The sequence below is a fragment of the Lissotriton vulgaris genome, chromosome 1_1 (assembly GCF_964263255.1).
Source record: "Lissotriton vulgaris chromosome 1_1, aLisVul1.2, whole genome shotgun sequence".
In the NCBI taxonomy this organism is placed as follows: Eukaryota; Metazoa; Chordata; class Amphibia; order Caudata; family Salamandridae; genus Lissotriton; species Lissotriton vulgaris.
This window is the reverse complement of record NC_141685.1, coordinates 543,909,319-543,930,993: the sequence shown is the minus strand read 5'-3', so window position 1 is coordinate 543,930,993 and position 21,675 is coordinate 543,909,319. Positions and strand designations below refer to the sequence as shown.

The window sequence follows — 21,675 nt, the reverse complement described above, 5'->3', positions numbered from 1 at the left end:
GGCTCGAGCGGACAGTACTAACAAAACATACTCCTTAAAATGGAAGACGTTCTGCATCTGGTGCAAGTCAAAGAAGATACACCCTCTCTCATCTTCTCCAGAACAAATATTGTGAATTCAGGTCTTGCTCACGCTTCCATTAAAGTTCACCTGGCAGCAATATCCCGTTTCAGAAGATCTTCTGCAGGCCCTTCTCTTTGGTCTAGCTGGTTGATCAAACAATTTCTTAAAGGCCTGTTCAGGACATTTTCTCCTGTAAAGAATTTACCTCCCACTTGGCAACTCAACACAGTTCTTGTTCAACTTATGAAACATCCTTTTGAGCCGATACACAGAGCTGATCTTAAGTATCTTTCCTGGAAAACAGCGCTCCTTCTAGCCCTTACCTCGGCGAGGCGAGTAAGTGAGCTTCATGCATTTTCAATTCAAGACTCTTTCCTTCAGTTCAAACACGACAGGGTTATACTACGAACAAATACTTTCCACCTCAATGAACCTATAGTCTTACGGACCTTTTTTCTAAATCCTCACACAATGGCAGAAAGAACTCTGCATTCTCTGGATCTTAAACGCTGCCTAAAGTTTTACATTGACCCGACAAAGACCTTCCACAAGTCCAACCAACTCTTTGTGGCTTACAGTCAACCTAGAAAGGGTCTTCCATTCACTAAACAAAGTATCTCTCGCTGGATCTCTGCAGCTATTACTTTCTGTCACCAGCAAGTGGGGCAGCCGCTACATTCCAAGGTCCGATCCCATTCCACTAGGGCGATGTCTACCTCAATGGCACTCTTTGTAGGTGTGCCTATCACAGACATTTGCAGATTGGCAACTTGGAGGACGCTGCATACATTTACCAAGCATTACTGCTTGGATACAGACCTCATGTAGGATGTTGCAGTGGGACAGGCAGTACTACGTCATCTATTTCGATAGAGGTGAACCTTCCTTTTCATCCCGCCATCCTTTCTTTTATACACACATTTCTTCATTGTGTTCCTTAATGGTTTCTTTGATTGCAATTTGGTACTTCCTATGTTTCACATTGATATGTTATTATCTGGTGAATTTGTATATGCTGTACCATCCGAAATGTACTTATCATTGCTTACTACTCTGATTCAGGCATGTGAATCTATGAAAGATACCCTAATACTGGATAAGAAATGCGTTACTTACCTGTAACTGCAGTTAGCCAGAATTGGTATCTTTCATAGATTCACATGCAACCCACCCACCTTCCCTGGAAGGGCTCATCTAGTTCTCTCAGTGATACGCCTACTTAGCACTGTGCTTACGAAAATCTGAGGGACTAGAGCTCCTTCCAGGAAGGTTCCAGAGGGTGGTGATAGCTGATTGGCTCTTCTCGAGAGTTTGGTCCTTTTTACAAAAGGACATGTGTTAGAAATGGGAATTTCCGGTTGGCTGAGGCTTGCGCCAAAGCCAGGCAGAAACCACCATTCTACGTCAGGGCAAAGAAGTTACCCACCAAGATAAGCTCTGCTCACCCTCTTGGTAGCTTGGCACGAGCAGTCAGGCTTATCTCAGAGGCGATGTGTAAAGCGGTTGCGCGCGCACCCAGCAACAACACCTAAGGCCCACCACAAAGGAAACTCCACACAAGGTTATATATAAATTTAGGCTTTGTATTATACCAGACACATTAGATAATAAACACACACTTTACAATGTGCCATAGGCACGGGCAGAATTTACCGGGGATTATGTACACGGGACAGGGCCACGTGGGTCACTGTCAGGAATAAGCACTTTTAGAGCTAGCACTTGGTAGAATTAGCACTTTGTAGGAATAACATTCAGAACATAGAACATATAATAACTGTAGCACCAAGATAGCAAATGTAGCACACAACCAGTAACCACTGGTAAAAGGTAAGTACCACCGACGCAATACTACACACCGTAGGCAAATATCACGCAGGGAACTATGAACTCACTAGCATCACCTATACTAGGAAAACACCCTCCTAAGCATAGAAATACATTTAGGGGTATAGGCATAAAACATTGCATGAATCACATTAGGAAAGTAATCACATTTGCGCAAAACATCACATGAGGGAAAAACATGTACTCCTAGCAGGGACACAACACATGAAAATGTCCCTAGGCCAACTCGCCCTTTCAGGTGCGAGAACGCCCTGTGACCACAATGTCAGGGCAGGCTGCGCAGGCAGCCAAGGAAGGGTGCGCAAAGGGAACAGGCCTAAACGTAGGAGCTGCCCACTAAGTGCTGGGCAGCTGTAGGACCTGAGCGTGGCACCAGCGTGCCTCCTGGCTCTCTTCTGGGCTCCAAATAAGCAAATGCCCAAAACAACATGGGAGCCTTGTGGGCTCTGGCTAAACAATTGTGCCCTTAGGAGCCTCGTGGGTTCGAAACAGAAATGCTGCCACCACTGGGGGGAGCGGCCCGCTGCCAGCCGGGGCAGCTCTACCACCCGAAATGTCCCTTCAGCTCTGGGGCCTCGTGGGCTTGAAATATCAGGGCGCCCTTGGAGCCTTCGAGGCTTTAAAACCAATTTGTCCCCTGGAGCCTCTCAGGATCTAAATAAATGTGCCCCGTCGTTGGAGCCTCAATAGGCTTGAAATAAACAAAATGCCCCCGGGGTGGTTAGAGCCTTGACAGGCTCGAAATAAACAAAATGCCCCTGGGGTCGTTGGATTAATGGGGAAGCGGCCCACTTCCTCCCGGGGCCGCTCTACCACAAAAGAAATTCCCCCGAGTGCAGGTGGAGCCTCGTGGGCTTGAAAACAGAGCACCGGTTGGAGGGGAGGGGCGGGCACCGGCAGAGTGCCCCGACGCCCCTCCTCCACATCACGGAACACAGGGGCACGACTCACCGGCTGTGCAGGGTTCCTCTGGCTCTGCTCCGGTCCCAGTGTCTCCTGTCTGGGCGGCAGGGCGGCACCCGCGGGGCTCTCCCGTCTTCCGGCCAGCAGGCAGTCTGGGGCTCTCTAAAGCTCTCGAGAGAACCAGGGGGAGAGAGGTTGACTTCAAACCGGCGGGCAGGAGCGCGGGGTGGGATCCCAGCCGCTTCCTGCTTCCTCCTGTCTCGCGGCCCCGCCCACGTGCTGCCTGACTTCCTCTGCGAGCTGGGCGGCGGCGGTGATTTCAGTCGGACGAGGCGTAGGCTCCCTCGTAAATGCAAGTATAAAGCGGAGTGGGCACCCGCTATGGTAATGGGTAAAAATACACGGGCACCAGGTCCCTGGCGGGGTGGGCACCCGCTAGGGACAAACCGGCAGAATTGCGGCGTGGGGCGGCACAATGCCGGGTGGGCACCCGCTCTTCCCACAGCGAAGGGGGGAATCCCCCTCTCAAATGCTTGCAGCTCTGTTGCTGCAACTAGAATAAAGGCGCTCCCCTGGATGGAAAAGAAAGCGCTTCCCAGGCGCTTGAAGGGTGCAAAAGAAGTCCAGGGAAGGTCCTTTAGAAAGGTAGGCGGGGGGGGCAAAGGCTGGGCCCAGGGGCCAGCTCACAGGGCCCTCCAGGCAGGGAGGCAGTCCCAGTGGCGGTATCCTCCTGGCGCCCAGCAGCAGCAGGCCCCCCTCAAGTTAGGATCAGGTAGAGAACATTTTGTATGGGGTCACAGCCCCTTTTTATACACCTAATTCCTTTGTCTGTGTCTGCAGGGTGGGGGGGAAACCAGCCGCAGCTGGTTTCGGAGCACTCTGGTGTGCTCAGCCCCTCTCACCATTCACCAGTCAGGCTAGGGTCATCAGTCGCACCACAGGGGGCGGAGCCAGCATTGTGTGGGGAAAGCCCAGCCCTATTCAGGTCCCAGGTGCACTCCTCCCTCACATCAATCATGCAGATCTCTCCACTCACCACCGGGGCAGACCCATCCTTACTCCTGGAGCCAGGCTCACCAGCCAGCTCCAGCCAATCACAAGCCAGACAGCCAATTCACATAAATTACACAGATATGCCAACTTCTAGAAGTGGCACTTCCACACTAGGCACATTAACGCCGCACATATCATCGCACAGCATTTAATCACACAAGTCTGCACATACCAAACTCGACCCTGCATTCCCCACGCATCAGGAACTACCAGGGACACATACATTCCCCATTCATTCCTATGGGAGGGCAGGCCAACCTCACTACACGCACGCACTTTACCCTGGGACACAGTGGTAAAGTGTGCCAAAGCCAAAAATCACTAACACCAGGTCACAATTAAAAGCAAAAAGTTCAGGGGTGAACCTGCCAGAAGGGCCAAGTCCCACAACAAGGATATGTTACTAATGTAAGGCCTTTGGCCTATTACTCTATATGTCTAATGGGACATTATTTATGTACCGGGGACTCCCATCCCGACGACGGGGAATGATTCAGGCATGTGAATCTATGAAAGATACCAATTCTGGATAACTGCAGTTACAGGTAAGTAACCCATTTCATTTTGGTCAAGGGGCCGCGGGGCATTGTCAACAAGGTGGACCATGGCAGTTTCGGTACAATGACCCGAACAGAAACCAGATTGACAGTGGTCAAGGAGTAGAAATTGTTCAATGTGATTGTGGAGCTGCAAATGTACACATTTCTCAAAGAGTCTGGCCAGAGTAGGGATATTGGAAATGGGGTGGTAGTTAGAGTTGATTTATTTTTTTAGGATAGGGCTATCCTGACCAATTTTGAGGCTGTTGGGTAGGGAACTTTGTGTGACAGAGGCATTGATTATCCTGATCCATAGTGGAAGTAGGAGGTGAAAGAACTCATTAGGGAGTTTGGAGGGGAGGGGATCAGTGAAGTCGTTTGAATATTTCAAGGAGGTCAAAAGGTTGAGAGTATGCAATGTGATGGCTCTCACAGCAGTTACCTGCTGGCTCCAAACAGGAGCATCCAAAATAATGGCACAATGAAGTGGAAGATCTCTGCACCAGGCTGTTATCAGCCTTCCTGAAGCAGTAATGAGGGACAACAAAAGGACAGGCCATACCCAGAAATCTCTTTACCATTAAAACAACAGATACTGCAATCCCACCCCTGGCATCTACCAAACTGCAGTGCTCAGGAAGAACTAATCCGAAGACCTTTGCTAACAAGGCCCTCAAGTAAATTTCTAAGGGAAATCTCCACCCCCCCTTCACTTCAGTGTCTTGCTCTCCATCCTTCAGGCACAAGAATGCAGTCAGTACAGTTCCATTGTCTGGGGAATCTGTATTCACCCTCTATCTTTTGCCATACTACACCAGAGGTCCTCCAAAATGGATACCAATGGACGGCCCCAGTACTCAGACTCTCATTACACACATAGTTCCCTAAAGGTGCAACACAAATTCTGCACATACATGCACACTGAATGTCAGCACCTGCATCTGGGGTTCCCAAAATAGCAGAGCTTTAAATGAGACACTGAAAAAAAGATCTGGGCACACTATTGATTAATAAAAACTTGGTGCACTGCCACTAATGCTTTATATGATTCACCATAGCCAAGGAAAGCAGTGCTAAGCTCATTATGAGGGAATGCTTGTTGGGCCCATCAAGGTCAGAGAAGAGGTTCTGGACCTTGTATTCCTGGGTACAGGCCTAGCCCTCTGCTCAGTAGGTACCAGTAGATACCAGTTTTACATGAAGTCTGGCACTTAGGGCATGGGTACATGTCTATATATCATGTAGGGGATATTTCCGTTTCAACACATAGTATAAGATAAATGCATCTAAAACAGAGGTTATGATATGGAATGTACACCAAGCACATACTAGTACAGCACCCTCAGCAGTAAGGATAGTGAAGCAGGTTTGTTAATTAGGTCTCTAACTTACAAACAACTTTGAGAAACTGAAAGTAAGGGTGGGAGCACACTGACTCACATCCCAGCATTCAATGTTCCCCAATGCTTCATGGTAAATGCAGGGCATGATAACATTTACTTAAGTAGTGGTCTTTAATTTGTCACTCTTGTTGGTGAACACCTGTGCTGTGTAACTCTAGACTAATGATTCTGGATTCATTCTTCCATCAGAAGAGAGAAACCAGTCAATTTGGGGTTGCTGGAAATGCTGCTCAATGACTTTAGGAAACTATTCTCTGCTAATTATGTTAATAAATGGGTTGAGGTAAATCAGATTTTGAGTCAGTGCCAGAACCTGCCTATTGCACTGATTGGGAGAGTAAATTTGGTTACAATGATTATTCTGCCAAAGTTGCTTTTTTATTGAATTACAAATGTACATTCACAATAGTTTCTTCGCTAGAAATTATACGTCTATAATTGCTAGAAAACCGATAGTGGGTGTATGATGACCTGATTTCAAGGTATTTTTTCAGCATATGTTCACAGTATCCATCTGTGGGGGTCTCGTGTGGTGCTCTTCTGCCAAGTGCAAATCATTCCAACAGATTACATATTTCATAATTCCACACCAACACATAGCATGCACAAAGCTGTTGCTTCGACATAAAAAGGAAAAGTTTCTTTTGCTGGTGCCTCTTCAGCAGGCACCTCCTGTACACGTAGCTCAGATTTTTTTTTATTTCCACGTTCTTACTTTGAGTCCTGCTTCCAATGTTTTAAGGGTTCATGCTCTGTTGACTTTAGACTCTGAGGTTGCCCACTTTGCCTCTTCCTTGCCTGTAACTAGTTTGATTTTTTTGTATCTGTTGCTTCCTGGTAAGTGTTTTTTCATCACGGACTTTCCTTCTAAATGTAATACTGTGATCTCTGCCTATGGTTGCTTGAACATGTAAGTGATTCACTGCCTAGGGTCTTAACTGATTTTTAGGTCTCGTGACCTATCAATGCGCATGCGCATTGAGCGGAGCGAGAGATAAAGGGGCTTAAAAACAGAGCTTACCGAGATCGGGAGATTCCATGCAGTGCCCGTGAAAGCGAGCTCAATGCGCAAGCGCATTGACATAAAAAGCGCGTGCACATGCCTCCCTCCAACAGGCATCCCCCAGCGTGCGCTCTTCAAAGGAATGCTCTGCCCCCCTCTGCCACTTCACGCCAGCAGCTCTTCAAAGGGATCCGCTCCGCCCCCTGCTGCATCAAAGGCTTTCATTTCGCTACTCTTTTGTAACTTGCACACGTCACTTTTCTCTTGTAACACACTGTTCGCTACCTCTCACATTATGTTTTTTCTTTTTTTATATACTTTTCCAAGTGCCACCATTGCCTACGTAACGTTTGTTCCTGTGTTTGAGTGTCCGCCGTTTATTGCAGTATTATTCCTCTACTTGTCCATTGTACGCTTTTGTAACATGCACACAAATCACTTTTCCCTCCTGTAATGTATCCATTGTTACCTCATGTATTTTCGTTTCTCCCTATTGTCACTTTTAACTCATGTAACTTAACGTTTGCTTTTGTAATTTGTTCACTTGTAATCTTATCCTCATGCATCAGTTCTGCTCCTTTTGTGAAGCGCTCTGACGCCTTCGGGTAAAGTCTGCGCTATATAAAAATCTCATAGATAAGTAACTATCACCCCCGTCTCCCTGCGCATCACTCACTGTACTCTCGACCTCCGCAACCTCCTTCCCGCCCCCACCTGTCCCCTCGGCCAACTTGGTAGAGATGCGGCCCCGCCAGGGCTCCCCCTCCTAGGACTCCCTCCTCGCAGCGTAGCCCCACTCGCACTGCTTCAACCACTCCACTGGCCACGGCAATTCTTTAGGGCCCTAACCCCTGCCTCCATTTAACACCGATACCGATACACATGCCCTTGTGTGCACCGTGGCAGCCTTGATCTAACTCGCCCAACGTCCTATTCTTGCTCATTGGGCATCCTCCTCCTCTCGCTGCGCCCGACCCCATCCCCTGCCCAACCCCCGTTTGGACATCAGAAGCCGTTGTGATGATCCTTGCCTCCATATTAATCTTCCCGGGGTGGGGCGGAGGGGGGTGGATGAGGTGTCCCACTCCCTGTCGTCGCTTCTCCATGCTCACCCCGCCCCTCCCCAACCCCATTCGCCAGCCCTTACCATCAGCCGTCCTCCTTGTTCTCCTCCTCTTACAAATCCCTCCTTCTGATGACCCCCTCCTCCTTGTCCCTGCCCCTATGCCGTGTCTTCCCTGGCCGCCGCCCTCCCCTCTTTTTTGGGGGGGGGGGGGGGGGTTGTGATTTATCCCCCCCACTCCCTTTAGCGCCCTTTCTGTCTGCCACCCCTTTTAAGCTTTTTGGCACCCTGGCACCCGCCCCCTCCCCTCCAGCCCAAACCCAGTACACTTTCCCCGAGACAGCGCCCAATGACTTCCTCTGCCCCGTAGCTCTACTATTGTCCTACCGTCTCGGCAAGGTGAACTGTCTCACTTGCTGGGCGCCCTTTGTGGCCCACTAATTCCGTATCGCACCAACTAACAAGGCCTAATTCCTGCATTATGCCCTTTGGGTCATCCACGAGTACCACCACCCGATATGTTGTTGTTATGCCTACAATACCTCTTCGTAATTCTGTCCCCTTTGCTTAGACGCCCGTCCCGCACCCCACCACCATTTGTTCCCTCCCGAGACCGCCCTCTGAAACAGAGCCCCCAACTCTCGTCCGCCCCCGGCAGACAGATGCGCCCTCGCCACACCTCTCCTGCAAACCTGGCTCGCGTGTCCCCCCCTTTCCCCCCCACCGCCTCCTACTTGTCGTTCTTATCTTCTTAGTTAATGGTGTGGCAGCATGGTTTGAAGGGGAGACAGACAAGAAGGGGGGCGAGGGGGGTCATAGCCAATTCTTGCAGCCCTGGGGCCATGCTTCTTTCGCTTGTCTAGCAGGAAACCGAACTCCACCGTGGCTGCCCCCGCACTGCCTCCCCCCCCCTAGTTGGACAAAGCATTGGTCGCACGCCTAGGACTCAGCACACCGTACAATACTCGCCTCCAACATGCTGCACCACGACAGCCCACTTGTATCCAGCATCTTACACCCAGGACCTTATACCCAGGTGTCACAAGTCTAGCCACCCGACCCCCAGAAAGCCCCCCGTCCACCGGCCAAGGACTCGGTCGGCACCTCCGTGCCAAGTGGTGCTTACACGCGACCATCGCCCGCATTTCCCGTGCTTCGGAATCCAAATGCTCTCGCCCGACAGCCTCTAACAGCAGCCCACCTCTCATGCATTACCCGCCATCTCCAGAGCCTCGCTTTCCCCGCAGTATTTCTTTTACGCCACCAATGATGCCCCGTACATCCCCAAGACCACAACCCGTCCCCATCCACCAGACTGGCAACCTCCTACCAATGCATAGTATATGTATTTTTGTCCTAAAGCAAAATTAAAATGCTGGTCCTGCATAACGAAGGTCATTTTGAATTATAGAGCCACAAATAGAGTATTTAGAAAACCATGGTGTTAACCCCTGTGGAGCGAAAAGTTTCATTGGCTTGGCGCACCATAAGAGGACTTCTTATTCTATTTGCAATACCAGCCACCCGGCAACCTCCTTCTCCCGCTACCTGCCGCAGCTCCCTGCCTCCCCCAGATCCCACCCCTCCGACCAACTAGGTGCCCGCCTCATTCGGTCACCCTTTAGGAAACTTTTGTCACGCTCACTTGCGAGCCCCCCCCCCAGCATCAGGCCGAACCCAGCGTTGAAGCACCATTGTGCAGCTCTACGATGACCCGACAGCGCTTAACCCCCTGCAGCAGAACATTTGCAAAGCACATTTGATCTGAGTTAATAAGAACTTGTATTTTTTATAAAACGTGGGCTTCCAGCTGACTGGCAAACAAGACTAAACTTATAATTTCTTTTAACACCATGGTCCACGCGCACTTACACACACCTCATATAATTTACTCCTAGGCCGGCGGGCCAAGGTGTTCAATTTATTACAAATGATAATTGAACGGGGACGGTGGGTGGCGTCAACACTATTCATGTGGTCATTGTGCATCAAGCAGGGCAATTAAGAGCACTAAAGAGAAAGATGTGGGCGCGAAAGGCATTGGTGCATAATGGCGGCAGGTCTCCACATTACACCATTTCAAAGATAGGAACAGCTGCGGATATCACCGGCTTCTAACGCGCGGCCAAGCATCTGAACATGCACTTTCTGGTCTTTTAAAAGCAAACACTTTTGGTTTCCCATTGCGCGGATGCTCCTGTAATTTCTCTCTTGTCTCCGATACTAGAGATAAGAGATAAAAGAAGGACACCGACTCTGGCGCCCCTTTTGGACTCGAAAGACATCCTCTAATGCGCGTGTTGTTCATTGAGGTATCTACAAAGCACTTACTTTCTACCAGGGTGTCTCCACTGATTCCAAAACAGCATCACAGCTGCAGGATAAAAGGGCACGTGTCTGTGCAGGAGGCAGCCAGCGTCATCTCTAATAGCCGTCACTGTCCCCTGTCAGCCGCCTCAGTTTCCTATCCGTGGGAGTAAACTTCAATGATTCTAATAATAGTCAGTAATAATACCACCACAGCATCACTCAACACCACCACAGCATCACTCAGCACCACCACTCAGCACCAACACAGCATCACCACAGCATCACTCAGTGCCACCACAGCACCACTTAGCGCCACCCCAGAACCACTCAGCGCCACCCCAGCACCACCCCAGCAGCACCACTCAGCAACAGTACAGCAACAATAAGCACAACACCAGCATCACTCAGCGCAACACCAGCATCACTCAGCGACACCCCAACATCACTCAGCGCCACACCAGCATCAGTCAGCAACAACTCAACATCACTCAGCACCAACACAGCACCGCTCTGCGCCACCACATTATCACTAGGCAGCAACACATTAACACTCAGCGCAACACCATCAACACCACAGCACCACTCTACACCACAACAACACAAATCAGCACCACCACAGCAACACTCAAAGCAAAGACGAAAGCCATTGGGATTTGTAATATCAATACATGTAAGTCAGGGAAAAACTAAACATGTATCTTTACTAATGCTATAGGTGTCGCATTTGAAAATGTTATAACTATTGGCATTTCGAAGAACAATATTAATAATTTTAATATTTGAAAAACCTAAACATAACTTAAAAAATAATTATATTTACAATACCAATAGCTCCAACTTTTCTAATGCGAGACCTATTGCATTTCCAATGCTTGTTGTCAGGTGGGGCTGTCTTGGAAGGCTCAGGCTTCCCCAATTCCCCTTCCAGTGACATCTTGTCCACATTTGAAACAACGCCCAATTTCTCAAACCTTTCGCCTTTGTCCTAGAGTATGGGATAGTAAATGTTTTCACAGTCCCAACATTTTCTCTCATCACCTCAGCAGTTCTTGGTAGTTGCTGAGAAACAAATCTCTCCTGCATGGCTTTGGAGAGCGGACCCTTCCTCCAAACTCTGAGGGTTGTTGATTTTTCATCTCAATTAACACGTGTTCCATGAGGGCACCCACGTAATTACTTGAGAATCTACAGGGTGGCTCCGATGGGCTGCATAGAACCCCTACTTTTGGAATGGACTACTGTCCTTTCATCCGGCTAGAAGGGACTGACAGGGGCGGAAGCATTTATTTAACAAGGGACAAGGAATATTTGTTCATACCCTTTAGGGGAAAGATGCCTTGTGTGTAAAAGTCTTCTAGTCTCCCTCAAGCAGGTCTTTTGTCCTTACTTGTGTCACACAGGTTAAGTGTGTGTGTTCACTGTGCATATAGGAAGTACAGTGAGGGTGGAGTGTGAGTTGTGCTTTACTGTATGGGCACATAATCCATTTGAGTATGTGAATGGGTGTGTGTGTCTGAATACAAACGGAGGGCTTAGCCAAGGCTGCCCAGTTCCCTGTGTTTGTTTTCTGAATCTCCCCCTTGGAGACTGGTGGGAAGGGGAGGAATATAATTTATTTTCATTCACTTGGGCTTCCAAGCTTTCCCCCAAGAATCAATGAATTAAGGTCACAGCAACTAGGGTGTGGCATTGCCTTTTCCTTCACTTCATAATTAAGCCTCCTGTTTCCTGCCAGGACACCCACTTTCTACCTCGCTTCTGCTGCAACTGGGTGTCAAAGGTCGTGGCTGTACCAGTTTGGAGTTGTACACAATATGCAAGCCTGGAACCAACTGAGGAGACATACTGTTGAAGATACCCCTGGTATGCACTTATCACTAAGTGGGCATGCATGATCTGATTTGAAGAGTATCTCAGGCACTGCATCCATTCTATTTTGTATAATTCAGCGTGACACCCTATGGGAATGTCCAGACTTGGGTAACCTGCACTGTGTGCCACTGGAACCAAGTTACACCTGACAGATGAGCCCTATTAAGAGCAAAACTGTTCTTGGGTTGCTTATGTTCCACTTAAGGGAGCAGAAAAGTTACAATGTCCCTAAAGTAAAAAATGCCCGTGGGAATGATCACCCGGGATTTAGTACCCACTACACTTATTTGATTTATAGACGCAACCACCAAGTATCTATAAAGATGTTATCTAAATTACAACAAATCAAATATCTATCAATCTTAGATTGGAAAACAGCATGCAGTTATAACAATCACTCAGAGACAATTTCATGTGTATTTGTGACAGGTTAAAGCACTACAACAAAATTAGTTTAAAAATTGAACATGAATTTATTACACTTCTGGACAAGTTAAAATGTTATGGGTTTCATACAATTGTAGAATACATCATGTTTTACAAATATTACAAAATATTACATAATACATTAAAAATGTTCTTGAGAACACAAGTCGACGCAGCGTTTCAGTTAAAAAACCTTCTTCAGGACAGTTTCTATAAAGAAACACAAAATTACTAGATAATAATTGAACATACACACAGTATCTTTAAGCATTTATCCAATATATGTGACTGTCACAAACTATATAGGAAATAGTTTTTATCACCATGGGCTGTAGAGCCTAGATCCTACTACTCCACATTGCTATTATTGACATTTATACAAATCAGACATTTCTACAGTGTCCTATAGGTAACATTTCTCGTGCATGCCAGCTTTTACGTATACAGTGAAATCTTAGTAAACAATACTTTATACTGGTGGTTGTGCCGATAATCTTGTGGGAGATGAATAAATTAAAAAAGTTCAATGCATCAAGTACCAGAAAGTTATAGTACCCATTGTGGTCGGTATTAAATATGACCCAATGTATAGGGTAAGGATCTCTTACCTCAAACTATATAAAAGTTTCTCACTCAGGTTTTCATTCTGAGGTCAGGATCGTTAAAAAGGAAGAGGTGTCCTGTTTTAGGTCCACGCTTAAGACTACAAATATCCCATTTATTCAGTCAGGGTATAGTAGTAATTGATATTATCTAAAGGGTCAAAAAAGGGAGGTAATGTGGATTAAGTCATACAAAAACCCATCTTTTTCTCCTATTTTTGTTGCTTAAATATACTCGAGTCACAAGATACCTTTTTATCAGGTCCGTCAATTTCTCACTGTGTCGGAGGGGCCGCCGATTGGTATACATACACTAAAAAAGTAAAATATGAAAGAGGCTCTAATAACTCTTCTATAGGATTAATTATAATAGTCAGCATACGCTTGCCCTATAATGCAAGGAACTCGCCAAGAGAGGTGCTTGTTAAATCGCTGTAGCCGCGTGCTAAATATGCTTTGTCAGCTAATTCTAGTCCCCACGATCTCTAGAACATTGGCAAAGGGATAAATCCATATTTCATTTTGATAATTGTTTTTATGTTTATATAAAACTATGCATTTTGACTGCCTATAACTTATATCTGCTCCTAGAGGCTTACGTCACTCTTGAGAGATATGTGGCATTCAGTGGAGTGTTTTACACTGTTGGTTTAGAACCCATTATTTCCATATAAGAATTACTGATCATAGTCTGACTACCTTGGTTTGTGGTATTACTTACACTCGGAACCCTAAGTTTTAAGTCGGTTCAGATCAATCTATATTTTCAGTTTCAAGGTTATGTTCTTTATCCTATGCGTTTGTATAAGTGAAGCGAGCTGTACCGCGTGATTAGCGGTTTATAAACATATTGTCGACAGTACAGACTCTCATATGCTAAACCTCAACTTTTAACAGTGTTCGGTTTGTTAAGGTATTTTACATGTTGATACTATCAAAGGGCAGTTTAGAATCACTACTCTCTGTTAGTCAACTAAGTTTGACGTCAAGCAGCATCTAATGCGCTTACCTGGACGTTCACAGCGTCTGGGGGTTCTGTTTTCAGTGAAAGACACAGCGGACTAGTAAATCAGTCCTTAAATACACGGAGCCTCGCTATTGGTCGATGTCAGGGGCCGTATTATTGGTAGTTGCATGGTCATGTGATCGCGTTTTACAGACTACCCTTCGTTTTCGATAAAGTTTAACAATATGTAAGTTACCTAATGTTTATCGCTATAATCGGGAGTACTATCGAGATAAAAGCTCAATTACTACTTCTTTACAATCGCTACTCCTTTACAATTATCAAAATCGCGAATGTCAAATTAACAATATCCCTTTCGGTCAGTTCCTGCGATTAAAGCGCAACTGTACAACGACCCAAGACTTTGACAAACATGCTAGGTTCCTACAACAAAAATTCATAGATAGAGGATACCCCAAACGTATGATAAGGCATGCATATAAACGGGCAAAATACTATGACCGAAACAGTTTGCTCAGTGGCAAACATAAATCAGACACCGATCTTCAACCGCTTGTTTTTGTAACCAATTACAATTCAGTAAGCAACAAACTAAAAAACATTATTAATAGAAACTGGCACCTTATCAATGATAAACAACAAAAAAACTTTCCAAAACCTATGTTTTCCTATCACAGAAATCGTACGATTCGGAACAGCATAGTGCACACATACAGAAACATCAGCAATTCTACCCAACAAAGCATAAATAAAGCACCTTTACCAACTGGCACCTTTGCTTGTTCAGGGTGTGCCAATTGCAAGGACATCATCAAGGGTAATTCCATCCAAAATAAGAATAACTTTGCAGAAATCAAAAGCTTCATGAATTGTCGCTCAAAAACCTCATCTATATGATTCGCTGCCCATGCTACTTAATCTATATTGGAGAGACGTCACGCGAAGTACGCATTCGCATGAATGAGCACAAATCAGCGATAAGGACTAACAAGAAAGGTGTCCCACTGACTGACCACTGGCAAGCATTGGGCCACAACATTAATGAGTTCCAATGGTGTTGTTTAGAAGCTGTCACTATGAATGCCAGAGGTGGAGAAAAATCAAAAACGCAAAAAACGTGAACAGTATTTTATGTCAAGGTACAACAATGTCAGATCAGGACTGAATAGCCGTGAAGATTGGGAACGCATAATTAGCAGAATAATAATAGTGCCCTAGCTGAACAATAACAGTGCCCTTATGATTCGGTAAACATGTAATGGAACCACACCAATATCATTTAGATGCACTTAAAATTCAGATTAAATTACAAGGTTTTTACGACCAGGGAAGTTTTATTATTCCATATAACAAACTGTTTTTGAGTTGTTGGCTACGGATACTATGTAACCATTTAGTTTAAATCACTATTTAGTTCAAATAGTCATAAGTAATCCCCCACCAGGATTTGTGAGCAATGGCTAATAAAGCTTTCCTTGTTGTCATCAATAAGCACTTTGCCGGTAACCAAAAATCGGGTATCCAATGGCCTGTACAAGCAATATCACAAACAATGTAGTGCTATTCACGCCTTCGGACGCTATGTAGGGCCATTTCATTTTAAATGCCCTCTAATAGGATTACACATTCTGAATATGTTATTGTGTGATTGATAAAACTTGTATAACGTATCGAGCAACACTCGCGATTTTGATAATTGTAAAGAAGTAGCGATTGTAAAGAAGTAGTAATTGAGCATTTATCTCGATAGTACTCCCGATTATAGCGATAAACATTAGGTAACTTACATATTGTTAAACTTTATCGAAAACGAAGTGTTGCCTGTAAACCGCGATCAAGTGACCATGCAACTACCAATAATACGGCCCCTGACATCGACCAATAGCGAGGCTCCGTGTATTTAAGGACTAATTTACTAGTCCGCGGTGTCTTTCACTGAAAACAACAGAACCCCCAGACGCTGTGAACGTCCAGGTAAGCGCATTAGATGCTGCTTGACGTCAAACTTAGTTGACTAACAGAGAGTAGTGATTCTAAACTGCCCTATGATAGTATCAACATGTAAAATACCTTAACAAACCGAACACTGTTAAAAGTTGAGGTTTAGCATATGAGAGACTGTACTATCGACAATATGTTTATAAACAGCTAATCACGCGGTACAGCCCGCTTCACTTATACAAACGCATAGGATAAAGAACATAACCTTGAAACTGAAAATATAGATTGATCTGAACCGACTTAAAACTTAGGGTTCCGAGTGCAAGTAATACCACAAACCAAGGTAGTCAGACTATGATCAGTAATTCTTATGTGGAAATAATGGGTTCTAAACCAACAGTGTAAAACACTCCACTGAATGTCACATATCTCTCAAGAGTGAAGTAAGCCTCTAGGAGCAGATATAAGTTATAGGCAGTCAAAATGCATAGTTTTACATAAACATAAAAACAATTATCAAAATGAAATATGGATTTATCCCTTTGCAGATGTTCTAGAGATTGTGAGGACTAGAATTAGCTGACGAAGGATATTTAGCACGCGGCTACAGCGATTTAACAAGCACCTCTCTTGAGGAGTTCCTTGGATTATAGGGCAAGCGTGTGCTGACTATTATAATTAATCCTATAGAAGAGTTATTAGAGCCTCTTTCATATTTTACTTTTTTTAGTGTATGTATACATATCGGTGGCCCCTCCGACACAGTGAGGAATTGACGGACCTGATAAAAAGGTATCTTGTGACTCGAGTATATTTAAGCAACAAAAATAGGAGAAGAAGATAGGTTTTTGTATGACTTAATCCACATTACCTCCCTTTTTTGACCCTTTAGATAATATCAATTACTACTATACCCTGACTGAATAAATGGGATATTTGTAGTCTTGAGCGTGGATCCAAAACAGGACACCTCTTCCTTTTTAACGATCCTGAGCTCAGAATGAATACCTGAGTGAGAAACTTTTATATAGTTTGAGGTAAGAGATCCTTACCCTATACATTGGGTCATATTTAATACCGACCACAATGGGTACTATACCTTTCTGGTACTTGATGCATTGAACTTTTTTAATTTATTCATCTCCCACAAGATTATTGGCACAACCACCAGTATAAAGTATTGTTTACTAAGATTTCAATGTATACGTAAAAGCTGGCATGCACGAGAAATGTTACCTATAGGACACTGTAGAAATGTCTGATTTGTAAAAATGTCAATAATAGCATTGTGGAGTAGTAGGATCTAGACGCTACAGCCCATGGTGATAAAAACTATTTCCTATATAGTTTGTGACAGTCACATATATTAGATAAATGCTTAAAGATACTGTGTGTATGTTCAATTATTATTATCTAGTAATTTTGTGTTTCTTTATAGAAACTGTCCTGAAGAAGGTTTTTTAACCGAAACGCCGCGTCGACTTGTGTTCTCAAGAACATTTTTAATGTATTATGTAATATTTTGTAATATTTGTAAAACATGATTTATTCTCCAATTGTATGAAATCCATAACATTTTAACTGGTCCAGAAGTGTAATAAATTCATGTTCAATTTTTAAACTAATTTTGTTGTAGTGCTTTAACCTGTCACAAATACACATGAAATTGTCTCTGAGTGATTGTTATAACTGCATGCTGTTTTCCAATCTAAGATTGATAGATATTTGATTTGTTGTAATTTAGATAACATCTTTATAGATACTTGGTGGTTGCGTCTATTAATCAAATAAGTGTAGTGGGTACTAAATCCCGGGTGATCATTCCCACGGGCATTTTTTACTTTAGGGACATTGTAACTTTTCTTCTCATTCCCCTGGTCCCAGACTTGATATTAGGGGGCCTCCTATACTTTCTCTGTGAATTACCCAGCTTGTTAGCTGAGGAGGTGTTTGCCTTTTTGCACACATCTAGTGCTTTTGACCAGATACATTGGGCATACCACAATATAATGGAAGGTATTTAAACACTGACCTATTCTGAAGATCAATTCAATAGGATCATTACAGGAACTTCATCTAAAAATCTATCAAGTGTACGCATAGATAAAACTGATGAAGAACAGTGGCGTGCATTATGGAATCTTAAGAAAAAGGTAGTACGAGCAGAATTACACGCCGACTTTTTAGTTCAATACTGTAAGCAAGGGATTATACCAAAAGGTTTGCAAGTTGCGAACGAACCAGGTGTCTTTATAGAAAATAGGAAATTTATTGAGAATTGGACACTCATTGCTAATCGCTGTAGCCGCGACTGGATGCTTCTAATAATTGAGACAGCATTTGAAATTTTAGTTATTGAACGTAAGGATATTGAGGACATGGAAGCTAAGTTCATGGATAATACGGCACTATTGGATGCCAAACAAAAATTAGAGGAAATCCAAAAAGATGTAACAGGCTACAGTGATTACTTAACCAACAGAAAAACTAATAAACTACGCAAGGATATCCAAAATTACAAACTGGAATATGTTTATCCCTGTCTCCAACAAGATTTTTATGACAGACCACAGCCCCTGACGTTGCCTTCCTCACGGAGACCTGGATGAACGCCTCATCAGCGCCCGACATCGCCATCGCAATCCCAGAGGGCTACAAGATCACCGGAGGGACCGCACCGCCAACCAGATGGGAGGAGGCATCGCCATCATCCACAGGGACACCATCCGCATCACGACCAACACCGACGACATCCTGACCACCGCCGAACACCTACACTTCCAGATCCACACCGACCCGAAGACCACCCTCGGAGGCACCCTGATCTACCGACCCCCGGGGCCACGCACACAATTCAGCGAGGACATTGCCGACTTCGTCAGCCCGCATGCCCTCCCCTCCGCTGACTACATCCTCCTGGGGGACATCAACTTCCACCTGGAGAACAACAACGACCGCAACACCACCACCCTGCTCGCCAACCTCGCCAACCTCGGACTCAAGCAGCTGGTGTCCACCCCCACCCACCTCGCCGGACACACACTCGACGCCGTCTTCTCATCCAGCAAAGACATCGCCTTCACCCACGCCACTGGACTCCACTGGACGGACCACAGCTGCGTCCACTTCACCTTCAAAAGAACGACGATCCACCACCACCAGCAACAGGTTGCCCGTAGAAGCTGGAACAAGATCACAGCCGACCAGCTCGCCGCTTCCTTGAGCCAGCACCCTCCCGCCAGCTCAGCGAACCCCAGCCTCACGAAGTGGATCAGCAACTGCGCGGACGAACTCGCCCCACTGAGGACCCCGCCCAGCAGACCCGGCAGCAAGAAGGCCCCATGGTTCACCGACGAACTCAAGAGCTCTAAGAAGAACTGCCGAGCCCTCGAGAAAGCCTGGAGAAGGGAGCCAACACCAGACAACATGACCACCCTCAAGCTCGCCACCCGGAAGCACCACCAACTGATCCGCGCCACCAAGAAAACTGCATACAAGGACCGTCTGGACAACAACGCACACAACAGCAAGGAACTCTTCAACATCGTGAAAGAGCTCTCCAACCCCAACGCCGGAAACAACGACATCACCCCATCGCAAGAACTCTGCAACTCCCTCGCCTCCTACTTCCACAACAAGATCGCGGACATACACAACAGCTTCAGCACCCAACCGACGAACGCCACGATCAACACGACCGAACCAACGCCCCCCACCACCACCCTCCACGCCTGGACCCCGATCAGCACCGAAGACACCGTCCGCATGATGAACTCCATCCACTCCAGATTGCCGACCGACCCCTGCCCTCACCACATCTTCAACAAGGCCGACGCTGTCATCGCACCCCACCTGCGGGACATCATCAACACCTCCTTCACCACCGCCACCTTCCCTGAGAGCTGGAAGCACGCCAAACTCAGCGCTCTACTCAAGAAACCAACAGCGGACCCCACCAAACTCAAGAATTACCGCCCCATCTCGCTGCTCCAGTTTCCGGCCAAAGTCATCGAGAAGACCGTCAACAAGCAGCTGGCCGCCTTCCTCGAGACGAATGGATCCCTCGACCCCTCGCAGTCTGGCTTCCGGGCCAACCACAGCACCGAGACCGCCCTCATCGCTGCCACCGATGACATTCGAGCCCTGATGGACAACGGAGAAACAGCGGCCTTCATCCTCCTAGACCTCTCCGCGGCCTTCGACACCGTCTGCCACCGCACCCTAGCGCAGCGCCTCAACAACGTCGGAATCCAGGAGAAGGCACTGGAATGGATCATCTCCTTCCTCGACGGAAGGACACAGAGAGTCCGCCTACCACCGTACAAGTCAGAGGCCACCGAAGTCATCTGCGCCGTACCCCAAGGATCCTCGCTGAGCCCAACCCTCTTCAACGTCTACATGAGCCCCCTCGCGGCCATCGCACGCCAACACAACCTGAACATCATCTCCTACGCCGACGACACCCAGCTGATCCTCTCCCTGACCAACGACCCCGCCGCCGCCAGAGCCAACCTTCACGAAGGGATGAAAGAGGTAGCGGAGTGGATGTCGACCAGCCGCCTGAAGCTGAACTCGGACAAGACGGAAGTCCTCATCCTGGGATCCTCGCCCTCCGCCTGGGACGACTCCTGGTGGCCCCCCGCCCTGGGCACCACACCCAAACCGACAGACCACGCACGCAACCTGGGCTTCATCCTGGACTCCTCCCTGTCCATGACCAAACAAGTCAACGCCGTCTCCTCGTCATGCTTCAACATCCTGCGCATGCTACGTAAGATCTTCCGGTGGATCCCCACCGAGACCAGGAAGACGGTCACCCAGGCCCTCGTCACCAGCCGACTGGACTACGGCAACACCCTCTACGCCGGAACCACCGCCAAGCTCCAGAAGAGACTCCAACGGATCCAGAACGCCTCAGCCAGACTCATCCTCAACGTCCCACGACACAGCCACATCTCCGGACACCTGAGAGACCTGCACTGGCTCCCGGTCAACAAGAGAATCACCTTCCGCCTCCTCACCCACGCACACAAAGCCCTTCACGATCAAGGCCCGAGCTACCTCAACAACCGCATCAACTTCTACGCTCCCAAACGACACCTCCGATCAGCCAGTCACGCCCTCGCCGCCGTCCCCCGCATCCGAAGAGCGACGACAGGAGGAAGGTCCTTCTCCTACCTGGCCGCAAAGACCTGGAACTCCCTCCCGACCGACCTGCGCCTGACCCAAGACCACCTCGCCTTCAGGAAGAAGCTCAAGACCTGGCTGTTCGAGCAGTAGCAGCACGCCCCCCCCCCCCCCCTAGCGCCTTGAGACCCTCCGGGTAAGTAGAGCGCTCTATAAATGTCTATGATTGATTGATTGATTGATTGACCAAGGGACACATATCAACCACGCAGACAATGGCAAAACCAACCTCATTATCAACCACGCAATAATCCTAGGAAGAGAGTTAGGTTTTTCGATACTTCATATACCAGCTCAGATTCAGAAGCAGAGTGTCAAGATGAGGGCAGAAACTCAAAAGAACCAACTGTAGGTCCCAACAAAGAAGGGTTTTCTTTTTTAGACTCACGCCAACAAAACTTTGGCCGACAGCGAGGGAAAGGAAGGGGTCGGGGCAACTACAATCAAACTCCCCAATTCCTTCGACGTCCTCATACGAGGAGCCTGAAAAATTGG

The 21,675-nt window shown here is 46.7% G+C and overlaps 1 protein-coding gene across 5 annotated transcripts in view; it reads right to left on the bottom strand.

Annotated features, from left to right (window-relative positions):
• Positions 1–21,675, bottom strand: part of EVI5 (ecotropic viral integration site 5) — a 1,064,947-nt gene that overhangs the window by 60,871 nt on the left and 982,401 nt on the right. The gene's annotated exons all lie outside the window — the stretch shown is intronic.